Below are 18,867 nucleotides of genomic sequence, written 5' to 3'. Positions count from 1 at the left end.
AATTCTCCCACTTGCCTGAATTTTATTTGCATTTTTATGCATGCATTCAATGTGGGTGCCTGGTTGGTTTCATTGCCCTTTTAAGTAAACTCGATTTATCGTGGAAATAAAAAACCCGCGGTAAATCAGGGTTTGCAGTAAATCAGGGGTTTTGGTTTATAGGGTCCGAAATTGGTATAAAATGGTATAAAATGGGTGGATAAGGCCTCAAATCTATAGATGTGATATTTTTGATAATCACATAAAAATAATAAATTGAAATTTAATAACACCGGTTTTAAGATAAAACTCATGCTCAGCAGTCCTTAAACTAGTTACTAGTTATTCTAGAAAATAAGTTAAGAAAAGTAATTTATGCTTGAAAATATATCGTCAATACTAAAGCCAGAAAATGGTACTTAAACATATTATGCAAAGATCAAACACCAGCTATAAGACAAAAATAGTTATCGATAAAGTTTTTCCAGTTCATCTAGGGACAGTTTAAAATGGTACGTTTTTAGAAGAGCTTCAAAGATTTCAGGGATTGAGCTGATGCCTGGTAAACTTTTAGAAATTAAACTAAGTTCTTGTTGCCTTTGCATTATATGGTACATCATATTAGAACATGTGAATATCGTGTGTTCTTGAAATTGTATCAGTAAATTCAGATACAATTGCTCATGTTAGTCCGGATTGATCCTTTTCAAACCAATTGGTACCCTGTCATAGGGAATTATTGTCAAGCACAAAAGGAGTTCAGTGGCGTAACGAAGGGCCCCCGCTGACCCCGCTGCGCTGCGCCATCTTGGGGGGCACATAATCATCGTTTGAATGTGGGACAATTTTGAAAAACTTGACGAGGTACTAGCAAAACTGCATGTTTTGCTCTAGAAACACACTTTTTTAGAGATTTTACTGGCGTATCCTCTAAATCACCTAATTTGTTCAATTTTAGGGATGGGCGCCAAAAGGGGAGGGGGCGCCAAAAGGGGGTGCATTTTCGTGGGGGGGGGGGGGGGGCGCCAACAGGCAACATTACGCCACTGGAGGAGTTAAGGGGTAATATAAGAACATATCATGATTTTAAGTAAGGAAAGGAAAAAAAAATGTTTTCCTTCGTGTTAAAAAAGTCACGTGACAGTCGAGTGTACAGTGAATAATCATCATCCAAACTTGATACACTAAATAAACGTTAATATAACATTAATCCGTATGCACTTTCCAGTAGAAACACATAGGGAAAAATAAGGATTAATAATGGCAGCAGGCTAAAAAACTTTTAGAAAATACAGTTTTTTTATTGAAATCTTTCAAATCAGTCAATTACATACAAGTTTACACAATGAATTAGTTAAATATAATATTGTCCTCTAAGCATGGATTGTCAAAGTTGAAATTGTCTCGGACAAAATGTATGTAACCAAAGGACCTGAGGGTCACCAAAACACAGATATTGAGTGCAAATGCAGCTCCTGCACAAGCATGGGCCCTTATAAAATTGTAATAAGTTACTTTAAACAAAATCACACACCCATTCAATCAATTCATAAAATATTGTGCTGTGAGATGAAATTGAGAAATATGTGAATGCAGACAGCAAGAATAGATAATCTTGAATAAACTATTTTACGGATTTGTTTCTATTGAATAGTCAAGTTCAGAGTCCGAATCCACCGGGATAATTTTCCCCCACATGTAAGTGGAAAGTTTACTTTTAAAATCAGTGATACTCTCTATCTCACGGATATCTAGAGGAATGTGATTCCACTTAGTGTGGGTCCTATAGAAGAAATTCTTGGCAAAAGTGTTGGAGCTTGCTCGAGGTGAGATAGAGCTTACAAAACATAGAGAGTCCATGTGACTATTTCTGATCCTTGAGTGGCCTTGAAATGGTTGCAAATATGAGGGTAAAGTGACAGGTATATGTTGCTTCACAATTTTAAAGAAGAAGATGAGATCCAAGAAGTCAAAGCGGTCTTCAATCGGCATAATCTTCAGCTGTCTGCATTTTTGAATGTATGTGGATGGTGGATAACTCATATACTCCTCGTGAAGAATCCACTTAATAGCACGCTTTTGGAGGCCCTCCAGCTTGCTTATCTGGGATTTTGTGACTGGTCTCCATATAACCGAGCAATGCTCAAATAGGCTCCTCACTAAAGTGAGATACAGTACTCTACGACGATTTACGTCTTGGACAAAATAACAATTTCTTCTCGCCATGCCTAATTTTTGGTTTGCCTTAGAAAGGACTTTGGAGCACTGATCTTTCCAATCGAGATTTGATGTCACAATTACACCCAGATCCTTTTCATGATCAACATAGTCAAGTGTGATTCTTCCCATGGAGTATACAAAGTTAAAGAGTGGTAGGACACTAAGGAGGGAAACTGTTTCGGATATCCTTCCTGCGGTGAGGACCTTACATTTGTCGGGATGAAATCTCATTTTATTAGAAAGTGACCAGTCATGGAGATAATCAATGTCCTTCTGCAGTCGCAGGATATCAGACTCCGAAACAATCTTACGCCAAATTTTAGTATCATCGGCATACAGTGACAGTTGTGTGCCTGGTGAAATCCCCACTGATATATCATCAATGAACATAATGAACAGCAATGGTCCCAAAATTGACCCTTGAGGTACACCAGAATTGACCCTTGAGGTTAAACCAGCCCCATGAAAATGAGAAAAAACGGTGTTACAATTCTGGAAGTAGAGAAAGGAAGCTTCACGCGGTTAGTTTTCTCAACGTCTGGTGGAATGGGTGGTGAAGCTGAAAGACTAGTACAGAAGCTGGCTAGTAAGATGGAATACCACACAGGGCAAAGGTATTCAGATGCTGTGGGATACATAAGGAAGCGCCTTCGTTTCGAAATACTAAGAACAACAGTGATTTCTCTACGGGGAGACAAAGGTGCGAGAAAGAACTTTGTTGATATAAATAGTTTAGATTTGAATTTGGAAGCCACAACGCCAAGGGTGATTTTCAAATGTTTCTCCCAATATTTGAGATAGGGAATATATTGATTTTTTGAAGGGTTGTTTTTATATAGGGTCATTGTGACAATTATGTGTATATTGTTTTTAAATACTTTATTAGTTAAACAAAAAATGTGTTAGTTAAAAATTTCAATATTATGCCATTTATTACAGAATAAACAAGTTTACAATAAATCAATTTGATATTTAAAGGAATCCTATAATTCAATGTGTAGTATGGTTACCTGGGGACCTCAGGCTATTATGTTCATAAACATAGAATAGAGATTAGGCGGAATGACAGGCTGAGCGCGGCCCAGTAAGTAGTATGGCTGTCACTTGGAGGACTTCGCCGCAATTCGACGCGCCGCGCAAAGCTAGCATTCTTGCTTCGCATCGTCGATCGTTGCTATTAGCTTCGCAGAGCAACGATCTCGATGGGTTGACACCGTCAATCAAGGCTGTCACTTTTTGATATGAATAAATTAGATATAGGTTGACAGGGCAAAGGAATGTGCGTGCTGTTCGTTATTGCTCACACCAAACAACAACTTAGTAAAAGTGCAGTGTAAAAGTAGTAAAATATTATGAGCACGGTAAAAAAAGATATGTTTTCAGATACACTTTAAAAGTAGTTTAAAGAGTTTAAAGTCGTAAAAATCTTAATTTCAAACAATGGCAGCTCATTGCTCTATCCAGAGCCCTTGCGCTTGCAGTAGCGCGCGCCCGCCTCTTGACTTGTGAAACAATTACAAGCTCGTCCGAAATGGCGCGAAAGCACATGGTTAACCTAACCGGTTAGGTGAACTGGTGAAGCACAAAGCAGCTCATTCCATAATTTACTAGGTAGCGCATGTGTACGTTACTACTTTTTGACACACATATACTGCCATAGTCAAATCTTTACATCTCACAGCTTGTAATGTCTTTACCTAACTTGCTAGTCAGTAGGCACTTGTTTGTAGCGCTATGTGTTACTGGGCCGCGCCGCGCACTCAATTATGTTCGTCGCTAGATTGCAGCGAGATGCGCTACCGGGCCTTGCCGAGCTGCGATGAATTCACATCGTCAATTAATCAATTGCTCGCTACTTTCACGCAAGAAGAGCTTGAAAAATGGCTTACTGCCGGCCGCGCTCAGCCTGTCATTCCGCCGAATTTTAATAAACATGATAGCATGAAGTCCCCAGGTAAAAAATGGCGTGCCATGCATGTATGTAGCGCGGCTCAGTGTTGCATTCAGCATTGCGGTACAAATATCAATTGTTAAATAGCAAACTTTGGCGTGCGCACGTCTAAGTAGGTTATTCACTTACAATACCAAATAAAAGGAAAACTAGGTTGTCTATTGTTAATGAACTGACCCATAGCTCGCGTGTTATTTAATAGCATTCGCATCAGGCTTCGAGAAGTAAAACAAAATTTTTTAGTAAAACAAAATTTTTATTTACCACAAAACAATCAATACATATTTAATATTATTATACATTTACAAATAAATCTAAATTTAAATTCAGCTATATACACAATACACAGCCCGCCGCACAGACAGCCACACATTGCTGAGAGATTCTCAGGTGCAGATGTAAGCGCCGCGCGCGCGAGATTTGTTATTTTACAATTACATGTCACGATATATTATTAATTATCAGAGAATTTTAGAAGCAAAATAATAATTGCATATTGGGAAAATTTCGGTCGTTAACGCAGTACAGGGCGTGGACACTGCAATGCTAATAACGGAAAATTTTGAGGCACGAGTTTCATTCAGCTACCCAATTTATATGTGACATGTACTTGTATTAAATTCAGATAAATGTTAGTAACAATCGACGTCAACACTGTGCAACTGTAAAGTGTAAACTGCAAAATGTTAACCTCGATTATCATTAAATCACATTTCGCAAGTTACTAATTCTTTGCACTATATATGTTACGTCACTATAGCATATGTCATTCATATTGTACTTTATATAAGATAAAAATAAACATTTTATAATTGTTTCAATGTTCAACACTGCTAAAAAACAAATACCTACTTGCCCATCGATTAAGCAGTCGCCAAAACAAGGCTCAAAGTTAATTTACCTTCACACCTCGTTTTGGAGACTGAAGGATGTCAATAAATAAATAATGGATAACATTACTACTGAATATGATGGATAATCAGTAATATCAATAAAATCCACAATCACTAATCATGTTTTCGATGGGCAAGCACTCGCAACTGGATGCTGAAACAAACGGCGCAAGTCTTGCACCGTTCATGCAGCATACGTCGCGAGATATCATGAGCACCGCTAACTCTGCGATTCTAACGGATGAATTAGGCTACCCCGACAGAAACACAGGTAACTTTATTGAGTACATTCATTTTTGCATGAAAAAATTGAACGGGAAAAAGGTTATCTGGATTGGGGATATAAACATTGACCAGAATAATATCTCATCCACCCAGTACAAAAAATTAGATATGACCTTGAGATGTTACAATCTAGTTCAAACCATTCAAGGGATAACTAGAGTTGCTAAACGTGGAGACAATTTTACCCAGACTACTATTGATGTAATATTCACTAACTGTTATGCAGATTTTGTTCAATCTTCTGTTCTTGATGAACGTATTGGGGATCATCAAGCTATTATGTGTGAGATAGATTGTAAAGTACCTATAGCTCCTAAATTTGAAAAGGTTGAAATTAGAAATCATTGTAAACGTAATGTTAAACAATTCTTAGACTATCTAGATACCTGTTCTGATTACTATTTATAATTGATTAATTATTATTAGTAGAAGGAAGTGATCCGCCATCCAGCTCTCTTTCAAGAAATTGAGAGCTGGATGGCGGATCACTTCCTTCTACTAAATCCGACAAAAACTGAGATCATGGTTTTTGGTTCAAAACGTCTTTTGTCGGAGTTGGAAATTGGTGGTGTCTTCCTTAAACCTTCTGTCTGCATAAGACTTGTCAATGTTACTAAAAACCTTGGCTTTACATTGGACTCCACACTAACATTTAATCCTCAAATAAAGAAGCTCAAAGCTGCAAACTGCCACAAGATGCGAAACATTGCAAAAATGAAACCATTCCTCTCTGAAACTCAAATGCAAATCATCGTGCAATCTCTTATCATCAGTTCCCTTGACTACTGTAATGCACTTTACTTTGGAGCTAATCATTCTGTTTTGAAACAGCTACAATCTCTGCAAAACAGAGCATGCCGCTTAGTCAAAGGTCTAAAGAAGAGAGAAGAAGTTGATCCCTACATAAAAGAACTTCATTGGCTCAAGGTACAAGAACGTATTGAATTTAAAATACTCCTGTTAACTTTCAAACTGCTCCATGGGCTTGCACCTTCATACCTGTCAAACCTTGTTAAGTACAATTCCAGTGGTGGAAGAGATGTGTCTCTTCATTGCCCCATAAACAGTCCACCCAGAGCCTTCTCTTCATCTGCTCCAAGATTATGGAACAATCTTCCTCAAGAAATCACGAAATGTGTAAACATCAAGGACTTTAAGGGAAAACTTAAAGCTCACCTGTTTAGAAAGTCCTTTGATTTGTACTGAGTAACTAATCCTTTATTGAAGGTTAAAATTTAATTAAAATGTTTATCTTATAGCAGGTCAATTTCACGCTTTAAATTAAATTATTTTAGGCTATTAGTTTTCAAGGATTTTTGGGCAACATTTAAGATAATAATCTTTTTTTGCGTTTCACTGTGTCTGCCAACAAAATTGTAGTGTAGGTCGGAAAAGGAGGCTCTATCCTGGGACACCAACATTTTTTTGGGTTGGCACCTGGGAGAAAGCTACCTTATTCTTTGTATTTTGTCTCAAGTACTAGAGCATCTTTTTCTTCTCTTTTTTACTGTCTCTACTTTTATGTTGCCCAGATTGTTTGGTATGACTGTATTGGATTTTCAGATATAATCTTTATCATCAGTTACTGTTCTGCAGCTCAGTAAACTTCTTCAATCAATTTTTATTGTATATTGGAAACTTCAGATTGTTTGTATATTTGGAGTCTATAGAATTTCTATGGATTTTTTAAGGAATTTTTATTGAGTTTTTATAGATTTTTTAATACGTATATCAGGGAATTTCATTTTTATAAACCTGATTTTTAAATTTGTTAGGCTGTTGAGTTTCATACTGCGATTTCTGTTAGAAAACCTGCTAACCCTTCTTGGATATCTGCTTGTTAGGTGCATCTGCCTTATTTAGTCACGTTATATTTTACAGTTTTTATCGCCTGTTTTCTGAACAGTTTCTTGTTCCACCTCCGTCTAAGGCAAAGATGCACACTCTCGTTAATTTAAGTATCATTTACAGCTGTGCATAAGGGTTAAATTTAAATTATTTAACCTTTTGGTGCTGTATAAAAATAACATTAATTTATTATTATTATTATTATTACAGTCCACTATTGGAAAGTACAGATGTTGAAGCTATCACTGCTGGCCTTTGTCATCATATTGAACAGGCATATGCAACCTTCTTCCCTTGCAAGACCATAGAAAGGCATGAAAAGTTCATACATAAACCTTCTACTGAACTTTTAAATGCCATTAATCATACACATTTTCTTCTAAAGAAATTCCGTAAAAAGAAGGATAAGAGAGACAATGGAAATTGCAATAAATGTGGTATATGTAGCAAATGTATAAAGTGTAATGAGGCCTGGGATTGCTACAAGATTCAGAGAAATATTAGAAATAAATTAGCTAAAACCTGCAAAAAGGCTAATGTAATCGATGATCTACAAGTTAAAAGTGCCAAGAATGATCTTAAAGGGGTATGGAAAACTATCAAACTGGCATCAAATATGACCCCTGGTACAACTAATTGTCAAACTATCAATGAGAATGATCCTGAGCTATTTAACTTTCATTTTGCAAATGTTGGATCAAGATTACAAAATCAGGCCCCCAATATTGAAAGAGTTAGTTTTACTGATTTTTTACCTCCTAGAACTTCTAACATCTCATTTGATAGATTCCAAGAAATAAATGAAACTGATATCCTAATGTATGTCGAAACGCTCAAGAATGACAAGGCCTCATATGACGATGTGCCTCTATTTTTACTTAAGCAAGCTGTACCACACATAGTTGAGCCACTGACCCATATTGTCAATTTGAGCCTTAATACAGGTGTTGTACCAACCCTTTGTAAAAAAGCTAGAGTAACTCCCATCCATAAGGCAGAAATGAAAGATGATCCTAATAATTACAGGCCAATATCCATCCTTCCACTTGTAGGAAAACTTATAGAATACTTTGTCGGCAAGCAACTCACTGATTACATGGAAGAGAACAAACTTTTCATCCGGCATCAATATGGCTTTCGGAAAAATCACTCCATGTCAACTTATTTGATGTACGATCTGATGGACAAAATATATATGAGTAAATCTAAGTTCATGTAAAATCCGGATTGGAGTATTATTTATGAGTCGCATTGTTGTAATGTATTCTGGGTAAAATTATCTTTATCCCGGTTGTTGCGACAAGTAAAAATGCTCTTATTAGGGAAAGGAGATTACTCGACGTTTCAATGTAACTACATCGTATTCATGATCTAAAAAACAAGTTGTAAAAATTCAAAACGTAAAAAACATATATCTGAGGCAAAATTTGTGTACGTTAATTTATTTTTAATCAATCAACTTTATCCAAAAATTCGATACAAAAAAGTCATAACAAAATTCATAACAAAACTAATTTATACGACGACAAACTTTTATAATAAATACTGTACATTCCTAAAACTACTACTAAATATACTACACATGATACAGAAGCATGGAGTGCTACAACGGTGAACAGGTGCATGATGTGAAGTGTGTAGGTATGTATCTAGTGTGGAGTGAAAATGGCGGGAATCGTACTGACCAATGAGAAGTGTGAAACGTGGGAGCCTAATATGGTTTGATTGATGTTGTAAGGGTAGTGTGTTGAATAAGAGGCGGAAGTGTGCGTGTGTGAGATGTGGTCCCTGTACTCAGAAAGTAAACAAAACCTATAAATATCACTAAAAATCACTACATATGTGTAGACAATCCCCTGTCTGTAAAGTATACAATATGTTACACCCTGTTTATTATGTACTTGTTACTAAAAAACGTTTGATTGTTTCTAACTCATCTCTCTTGTTAATGTTAGGTTTGAACTTCAAAATAAGCATTGCTTCTGCAATCTTTCTTCTAGCTGTGTTGCTTTCTGTTTTTAAAATCTCAAATTCTAAATTGGGTTCTGACCCCCTATGTAAACTGTTATAATGAATAGCAAAAGCTTGACTAGTGTTAGAAGGAGTTAAAGGAAATTTAGCATATCTTAGGTGCTCTCCGAGCCTATCATGTGCCCTCCTGCACGTCTGATTGATTAAAAATAAATTAACGTACACAAATTTTGCCTCAGATATATGTTTTTTACGTTTTGAATTTTTACAACTTGTTTTTTAGATCATGAATACGATGTAGTTACATTGAAACGTCGAGTAATCTCCTTTCCCTAATAAGAGCATTTTTACTTGTCGCAACAACCGGGATAAAGATAATTTTACCCAGAATACATTACAACAATGCGACTCATAAATAATACTCCAATCCGGATTTTACATGAACTTATTCAGTCCCGAGAAACTTTTGGAACGGCGAAATCATTTCTTGCAGCTGGAGAAAAGTTGAAAATCGCAGAACAGAAACTAAATTTCTTAAAACGATGTAAACGACGACAAGTTTTTCCAGTCTTCATTTTGAACAGTTTTTCACATCAACAGTCATTATTTCCCATCTGTCAATCTAGGAATATACAACATCATCTGAACAGACTCAGAACAGTAGCATTAAATCAACATATTTCTTATCAGTATCAGATTATCGCAGACAGTAAACTTCATATTGCACAGTTCAAGAACACTCTATACAATACAGTTGAACAACACGTTTTTCATAGAATTATAGCCATATCAGAAAGAAACCAGATTTCTATTAAAGAACAGTATAAGATGAACCTGCAGAACAAGTTTACTTGGCTACTCAGTAAATATTATCCACCACCGCCCCCAACTCCACCGACAGTTATTCAACCTGCAGCAGATCGCGTGACTACACTCAACTGTGATTCAGTTTCAGATAACCAGAAATCTGTGCTTGCACTTGGGCCTAATTTTGCAGTAACACCACATGTTAATCAGGAGTTCAAGGACAAAGTTTCCATGGACATTGCACAATGCGTGTTTAAGATCAGACATAAGCAAGCATTTGAACAACAACCAGTAGAACAGTCTATGGATTCAGAAGAACAGCCTAATAATACTCCAGAACATCATGAAGAAGCAGAAGAAGCAGAAGAGCCTACCTCGAAGAAGATCAAGAGGATTTGTCCCTTCCCCACACCCTTCACCCGAACCCCCGACCCCGCTTGCCCTGAACTTGAGGATAAACTCGCATGTTTCAACCGTTTTGTCCTGAACTTAGTGAATAACCATCAGTCAAAAGACAACCTTACTCGCTCACAGAAACAAGGCTTATATTCACTAAGAACGGATAGAACTATACATGTCTCAGTTTCAGACAAGTGTGGAGAGTTCGTAGTTACCACCAAGGATATTCATAGAACGCTGACGGAGAAACACCTAGAGGAAACTGCAGTTTACCTGCAGATACTCCCAACTAGGAAGGTACGAGGTCAGACAGTGACAGTTACGGAACCCACCTCCATCCAGAATTCACAACTCATAAAAAGAATGACCACTCAACTGGTAGATAGCTCCAATCAATTGTGGAAGAAAGTCTGGACACAGCGAGGGCTCGATGATGATTATTTCAGACAAATCAGAGTTCCGGATCATGTTTCTCTTCCAGTCTTATATGTACTTATCAAGACTCACAAGAATTCTCCAGAATGTTTCAGAAACACCATCCCTCTGGAACAGGTGAAAGTACGACCCATTATCAGCTGTGTTGACTCACCCACAGAGAGATTGAGCTGGCTGGTGACAACCATCCTCAAACCATTACTGAAGGAAATACCCAGTCACCTTGGTAATCTCTTTGAACATCTGGAAACTCTTCGTGCAATTCCGAAAGAACAGCTAGCTGGCAGGAGAATCTTCTCGGCGGACATTTCAGCACTTTATACCAACATAAATGTCCAAGGTTGTATTGATGACGTTATAGAACTGGCCACTGAGCACCGGGAAAAACTTGATCTCATGGGACTGAACCTGACTGATGTTCACGAGATCCTATTGCACATCCTGACTAGTTCATACTTTGTGTATAATGGGACTCTGTGGATACAGCAGGATGGCCTTTTCATGGGATTGAGACCGGGACCATTTTGCGCAGTGATCAGAGTGTACAAGTTTGAGAGAAGCTCGGTTTACACTGACTTACATTACTTGTCGGTCTACTTATCTGACTTCTACAAGCGGTACATTGACGACGCCACCAGCACAGCTGTAACAAGAGAAGAAGCTCTAGCACTTGTTCAGAGTATCGCAGACCAGGACCCTGACAAGAAACTCAAGTGGGAGGTAGAGTTTCCGGAGAACGACCAAGAGTTCATCCCATTCCTTAACACAGAGCTTAGAGTGGAACCTGATGGAACTGTGACGAGCCGCTTGTACCGTAAGCCACAGCAGAAAGACATCACACTTCACAAGAATTCATGTCACCCAGAATCTGTGAAGACGAACACCGTGATCAACCTGTATAAAGAAGCGGACAAGATCTCGTCAGGACCTCAGGAGAGAGAACATTCATACAGCATTTTAGACCGTCTTATGACTAGAAACGGGTATCAAACACCCAGAAATTATTCCAACAGACGTCGTAGTAGTATTAGTAATAGAAATAGGGAGGATAACAGAACAGTGCTTAAGTTAGATTTTATCTCAGACAGTATCAGTAACAGAATTAGGAATCATATTAAACAGAACAATTTACCTATTAAAGTTATATTTTCCCCAGCTAGAAAACTAAGAAATATTGTGTGTAATAACAGACCGTATGATAAGAGAACCTGTATTATTAACTCCTGTAAAATTTGTCCTTTATTAATAACTGAAAATAAAGATTGTGAGGTGAAGAACGTTGTGTATAAGATTACCTGTAAAATCTGTAATAATATTTATATTGGTGAGACGTGCAGGAGGGCACATGATAGGCTCGGAGAGCACCTAAGATATGCTAAATTTCCTTTAACTCCTTCTAACACTAGTCAAGCTTTTGCTATTCATTATAACAGTTTACATAGGGGGTCAGAACCCAATTTAGAATTTGAGATTTTAAAAACAGAAAGCAACACAGCTAGAAGAAAGATTGCAGAAGCAATGCTTATTTTGAAGTTCAAACCTAACATTAACAAGAGAGATGAGTTAGAAACAATCAAACGTTTTTTAGTAACAAGTACATAATAAACAGGGTGTAACATATTGTATACTTTACAGACAGGGGATTGTCTACACATATGTAGTGATTTTTTAGTGATATTTATAGGTTTTGTTTACTTTCTGAGTACAGGGACCACATCTCACACACGCACACTTCCGCCTCTTATTCAACACACTACCCTTACAACATCAATCAAACCATATTAGGCTCCCACGTTTCACACTTCTCATTGGTCAGTACGATTCCCGCCATTTTCACTCCACACTAGATACATACCTACACACTTCACATCATGCACCTGTTCACCGTTGTAGCACTCCATGCTTCTGTATCATGTGTAGTATATTTAGTAGTAGTTTTAGGAATGTACAGTATTTATTATAAAAGTTTGTCGTCGTATAAATTAGTTTTGTTATGAATTTTGTTATGACTTTTTTGTATCGAATTTTTGGATAAAGTTGATTGATTAAAAATAAATTAACGTACACAAATTTTGCCTCAGATATATGTTTTTTACGTTTTGAATTTTTACAACTTGTTTTTTAGATCATGAATACGATGTAGTTACATTGAAACGTCGAGTAATCTCCTTTCCCTAATAAGAGCATTTTTACTTGTCGCAACAACCGGGATAAAGATAATTTTACCCAGAATACATAAATCTAAGTCTTATAAACCAGGAATCATCTTTCTTGATCTTAAGAAGGCCTTTGACACAGTGAATCATGAAACATTGCTTCAAAAATTGGCATATTATGGAATTGGTGGCATTGCTTTAACCTGGTTTAAGAACTTCTTATCTTGTAGATATCAATGCACTAGGATCAATGGCAAACTAAGTTCATTTTTAGAAGTTCTGAGTGGTGTACCACAAGGAAGCATCATTGGGCCTATATTATTTAGTATCTTCATAAATGACATCATTTATGCCTGTAACCTATCTAAGCCCTTTCTATTTGCAGATGATGGTGCACTATTCTTTGATCAAACCTGCAGAAGCACATTTATAAACATGAAAATAGAACTTATGACAATCTTTAAATGGCTCAGTGTAAATAAATTATCACTCAATGAAAAGAAGACTGAATTCCTATTGTTTGATTCTGTTGATCAACATGATGAATTAACCATTGAATGTAATGAGGTAACTTTCACAATCAAGGAGTGCAAAGAGACAAAATATCTTGGCCTCATTCTAGATAGTAAATTAAACTTCAAAAGCCATGTAGATTATATTATTAAGAAGGTCATGAAGAGAATTGGTGCCATGTATAGAAGTAAAGCACTGCTACCCATTAAATATAGGAAAATGTTTGCCAATGCACTCATGTTGCCACAATTCGATTATTTAGACACAATCTATTGTAGAGCTGGCAAGACAAAACTTGCTGAACTTGACACTCTGTACAAAAAGGTAGCCAAAATAGCTCTCAACGTTCCACAAACAGAGAGCAGCCTTAATGTTTATAGAGACATGAAATGGTTACCACTCCATCTTAGACGACAACTCCATCTGTCAAATTATATGTTTAGAATCATCCATGACAATTGTCCTACAAACTTTATGAACAAATTTAGTTACATATCAGGAGGTAGTAGGAGCGGCGAAAGCTGCAACCTATATGTTAATAGATCAACATCACATAAAAACTTTCAATACTTGGGGGCAAAATGTTGGAATAATGTTCCAACAGATCTACGAAATCTGCCCGATGTTAAAAGCTTTAGTGATTCGTATAAGAAACAGCTACTCTCATCTATAACAACAGACCCTAATTATACCGTCGACAATTCATATGACAAATTTTACACTGCAATCATAGTCGACGATAACTAAGTATCTTCTAATTCTTTTAAATCTGAGGCATATTGTATAATTGATGTATCGAAAGGATTTTCCCTTTTTTACCACCTTACCATTTTGATTGATTTTGCACATGACTGACATGTTTTAACCGGAGAAAGGGTTCGCACAGTGGTAGTTTTATAAACCACTTTTAATTTATTGACCTATTATACCTAGTGGTAGTTTTATAGACCACATTTAATTTATTTACTTATTATACTTAGTATTTATTTTTGGTGACTGTATCACCCAGTTTTAACATTTGATAATTGTACAGTTTATTGACGACACATTGACTGAATGTTATTTTATATTCTAATTTATATTCTAGATATTTTATTTATTTTTCAACAGACGACAACTTCCTGTTTTTTCTTCTATATTAGTTACTCATATCTCTTTTACAGACTTTTTTACAAGGACATTGACAGATGATACTCACATTAGGCATTCATTATTGCATCTAAATTATTTCACTTGCATTAGGTTTAGAAATTTATTCTCTGGTTAACAGATTTCAAATGTTTAATTGATTTGTAGTATGACAGTAAGGTATATAAGAAGTTATTTAATTTTGCTTGGGCTATTATATTGACTATTGAGGTTTAATGATGATATGGAATTTGAATTCTATATAAATGTACACTATGTGGTTGGGGCATTTTGCATAGTAAATATGGTTACTACTCCTATATATCATATTATTTGATTGGTATTCGATTTCTGATTATTTCTCTAGGAATATGATTATTATATCTCAATTTGGCTTTAGGTCGGGTGCCCCGCTAAAAGAACTGGATTCTTCCAGGAAGCATCCCGTGCACAGACCTTGGTCTACATATATATTAAATTATTAACCATTCATTCTGTATGTGCACGAAAATTTATTTCAATCAAACAGGGGGTTGTGGAAGGACACGAACACTGTTCGTTAACTCGTACCCCGGGTACCCCCTATATAGATCTATGTCCCGCCGGAGAGAGCCCACCACCAGTCATATCGAAAGCAGCTTTTAATTCTGCATTATAAATATCGCGTCGTCATAATAAATAATATACATTACCACTACACACTTGTCACTACACACTTTTATGCACAGTTCAACTAAAATATTAACAAGAGACAGAAGAGTTTTACATCGGCTCAGCACCGCAAGGACGTTGGCTATACACGTGGTTCATAAATTAGTTTGATTTGGGTACTGTTCGACCGGGAAAGTGGTCGGGATTAGTTCTCATAATGAGTGATCACTGTCGTCAGATATATTAGAGCGGGAACTCCCCCAGGTTCCGGACGAAACGCGCACAGTATATTATTTAGAGTATCAACGCGCAATGCTGTGCGCGTTCAACGTGACTGGTAAGGAAGTGCTATGTTGTTTACCTAAATTCAAGCATGGTATCCATAGATAAGATTATCAGTCAGTAAGTGGGAATAACAGGCAAGTATCACTTCTCACTCAGAATTCAGTGAAATTTTTCGTGCTAATTTGAAGAAATTTAAATGAGTATTATCCGCGTCAAGGCATACTGCAGATATTTATGTTTTTAATACATTTACGCCGCGTACTACTCAAAATCATGAAATTGGTAAATAAAATGTTGGTTCAAAATCGAGTGCTTTGATTTGATTTATGTGTCTCCTTTGCCGCCTTCGGCGGTCGCGCGCTACTGCAAGCGAAATAAAGGACTCTGCATGGTTAGAGCAAGTAAACGTCACTTAACTGGGCCACACCAAGCTGCGAAGGATTGACATCGTCAATTAAATTTATGTGGATATACAGAATTTGATTATGTTGTCATGTTTGTATGCATGTTTACAGAAAATGAAATTGTTATCATTAGCTATGAAATAAAATCTTAAATCTTAAAATAAAATTTAAAATAGCTAATTATTAAAGTATTTGTTAATGTAAATAAGTTATTTTAATGACAAATATGTCAAAATTTGTTTGTTTTTAATTACGAAAGCTGTGAAATGTTCTCAGTTCTGATAATGTCAAATGTAGAAATAAGGAAAAAATTAAAAAGGTTTTGATGATGTCTATGTCATTATTCTTGATTTGATTTAATTTGTTAACCCTTCCCTTCATGGATTTACAATACAAAAATGCAGTGTTTCCTTGCAATATTCAGATTCTTTTGGCAGTGGTAATTATCGTTTAATCCTCAATCATCGTTTTCCGATCATTCAGCTGAGTCTATTATTTTGTTTGAAGCAGGAGGTGACCAGGACATGATTTCAGGCCTGACCGGGAGCGGGAGCGGGACCTGGATACAAAATGTGACTTGACCGGGACCGGGACCGGACCGGGATAGCTCAAAATTGAGATTATCAATTTACTGGGACCGGGACCGGGATGAAAAATGTGACGGGACCGGGACCGGGACCGGGATAGCTCAAAATTGCCAATCCCGGTACTGGGATTCCCGGTACCGGGAATTCCGGTCGATTACTGGTTAATTCATGATCATAATTTATTACTCAAACTTGTTTAGCAATTTTAAACATTGTTGTATTTGGCTCAGAGGATGTTTAAAGATGAAATTCACAATGAATGAAAGGAAAAACTTAAAATCACAGTGAATGAAATTATGTAAAAGATCCCGGTCAAAATCCCGGCAAATTTGAGTGATTGACCGGGACCCGGACCGGGACCAAGAATCCCGAATCAACCGGGACCAGGACCGGGATCATAAATAAATAAATCAGCATTTGACCGGGACCGGGACCGGGATAGCTCAAAATTGCCAATCCCGGTCACCTCCTGGTTTGAAGTTTCTTTCTTTTTCTTCACCTGAGTCTATCTAAATTTAATTGTGGGGCACTACCTTGGTCTTAGCTACGTTTGTGTGTGGCTGATTTTACTCTTAACTGCCTAGTCTTGTTTTTGGCTTATAAACTAGAGTAAATTTGTCCGAAAAGTTCCTTTAATTAACTATAAGTATGATGCCACATTTTCAGCCATATAATAAGAAGCAAACATATGTATGATTTTGTTAATCATCTTTCATTTATGTTGAGCCCCACATTTAACTAATGTTAGTCATGGTTTTTGAATTTCGATTGCACGGAGCTGAGAATTGCTCTAAAAATGTTGCCATTCAGCATGTATGGAGGACATTTTCACATGTGCCGTATTGCAGTAGGACCACTCAGCCGATCGGCGAAAAGGGGTTTGGAAAAGCCATTATTGGCACTCAAGTCCTTGATCTTGTCGATGGTGCACTGGGCCTTTTGAGCTGCCATCCTTCAGCTTCTACCAATTGAAATTATTATTAATCCAAGTTGAGGCAATCAGGGACAAAAGGATTTCGCGGTAATTTTGCCCAAAAATCGCGGCACCGCGACAAGCCAAACTAGGCTAATTCGCGGCTATTTCGCGGCGGGAATTCCGAAAATCGCGGCATATTCGCGGCAACAAATCGAAAAATCGCGGCGAATTCGCGGCAAAAAATAATGTATTTACAGTGCTTAGTTAGAGTTCACATATTCTTTGACTATTCTATTTGATCGGCTCATGTCCCATGAGGATGTGATCTCATCATATGATGTGATACAGGCTGATGGGGGTCCATAACAACGAGTTACGAGAGCTACCATAACTTTGACATGATCTCAAATGTTGCAATGTCATACGTACTGTATGACGAATCTCGTTATCAATACTATATAACTTTCAACAGACGACAGGAGACATCATCATTCGACCATCTGCAATTCACAACGATAGCAATGGAATACTACGACCTTCTCAATCCTATTCCTCTATCCCTACCTAGCATCGAACCTCTACCCCTCGAAGCTAAGCTTATATAAACCTTGACGACATCCTTTCCCCAGTCCCTTGCACGAACCTTCTTGAAGTTTTAACCACATCCCGTGGTAAGCCCATGGTTGTTCACGAAGACAACCTGTTTCAGCAACGATCGGAGCTGAAAAACAACATCAGTTACAGATGTAACCAATACCACGCGAGGAATAGAAATTGTCCTGCCACCATTACCACAGACAAGAACAGAAGTCTTCTTCTAAGTTTCAACGGGCCCCACAACCATCCGGACAGAAGCCCTAACAGTCTAGAGAAACATAAGAAAAGACATCGGCTGCACGTCACTTACAATACCAAGCAAATAACGATGACGTTATCGATGACGAAATATCTGACAAGTGACGATTCAATAACAACACTGATTTAACCTACTGTTCGATTTCCTAATCCATTGTATGTCTTCTGGTCAACTTTATGTCGTTTGGTCAAGTTTTGTATGTCTACTGGTCAACTTTATGTCGTCTGGTCAACTTTATGTCGTCTGGTCAAGTTTTATATGTCTACTGGTCAACTTTATGTCGTCTGGTCAAGTTTTATATGTCTACTGGTCAACTTCCATATACGATATCGGAAGTCAGACCTCCCCTTCGCAATACGAGCTCGGAAGCGGGAGCTCCGCCTTCAGATGTACGTATCGAGAATGACTCGGACAGAAAATTTTCTAAGTCAAAATTTTTTCAAAGTTTTTCTGGAAACTACTTTTGTTCATGTTTCATGCTACCCTGATCATTATGAGCCAAAAATATTTTTTCGGTTTTCAAAAGTCACACATACCCTTCGATACACGATATTGGACTCGAGGGCTCCCCTTGTAATGCGAT

At 37.2% G+C, this 18,867-nt stretch overlaps 1 protein-coding gene across 2 annotated transcripts in view; it reads left to right on the top strand.

Moving 5' to 3' along the window:
* LOC134817595 (dynein intermediate chain 3, ciliary-like) overlaps nt 1-18,867 on the top strand; it is a 120,915-nt gene that overhangs the window by 24,082 nt on the left and 77,966 nt on the right. The gene's annotated exons all lie outside the window — the stretch shown is intronic.

The sequence above is a fragment of the Bolinopsis microptera genome, chromosome 6 (assembly GCF_026151205.1).
Source record: "Bolinopsis microptera isolate Bmic1 chromosome 6, MBARI_Bmic_1.0, whole genome shotgun sequence".
Taxonomy (NCBI): Eukaryota; Metazoa; Ctenophora; class Tentaculata; order Lobata; family Bolinopsidae; genus Bolinopsis; species Bolinopsis microptera.
The sequence above is the reverse complement of the archived record's forward strand: the minus strand, read 5'-3'. Positions and strand labels throughout refer to the sequence as shown.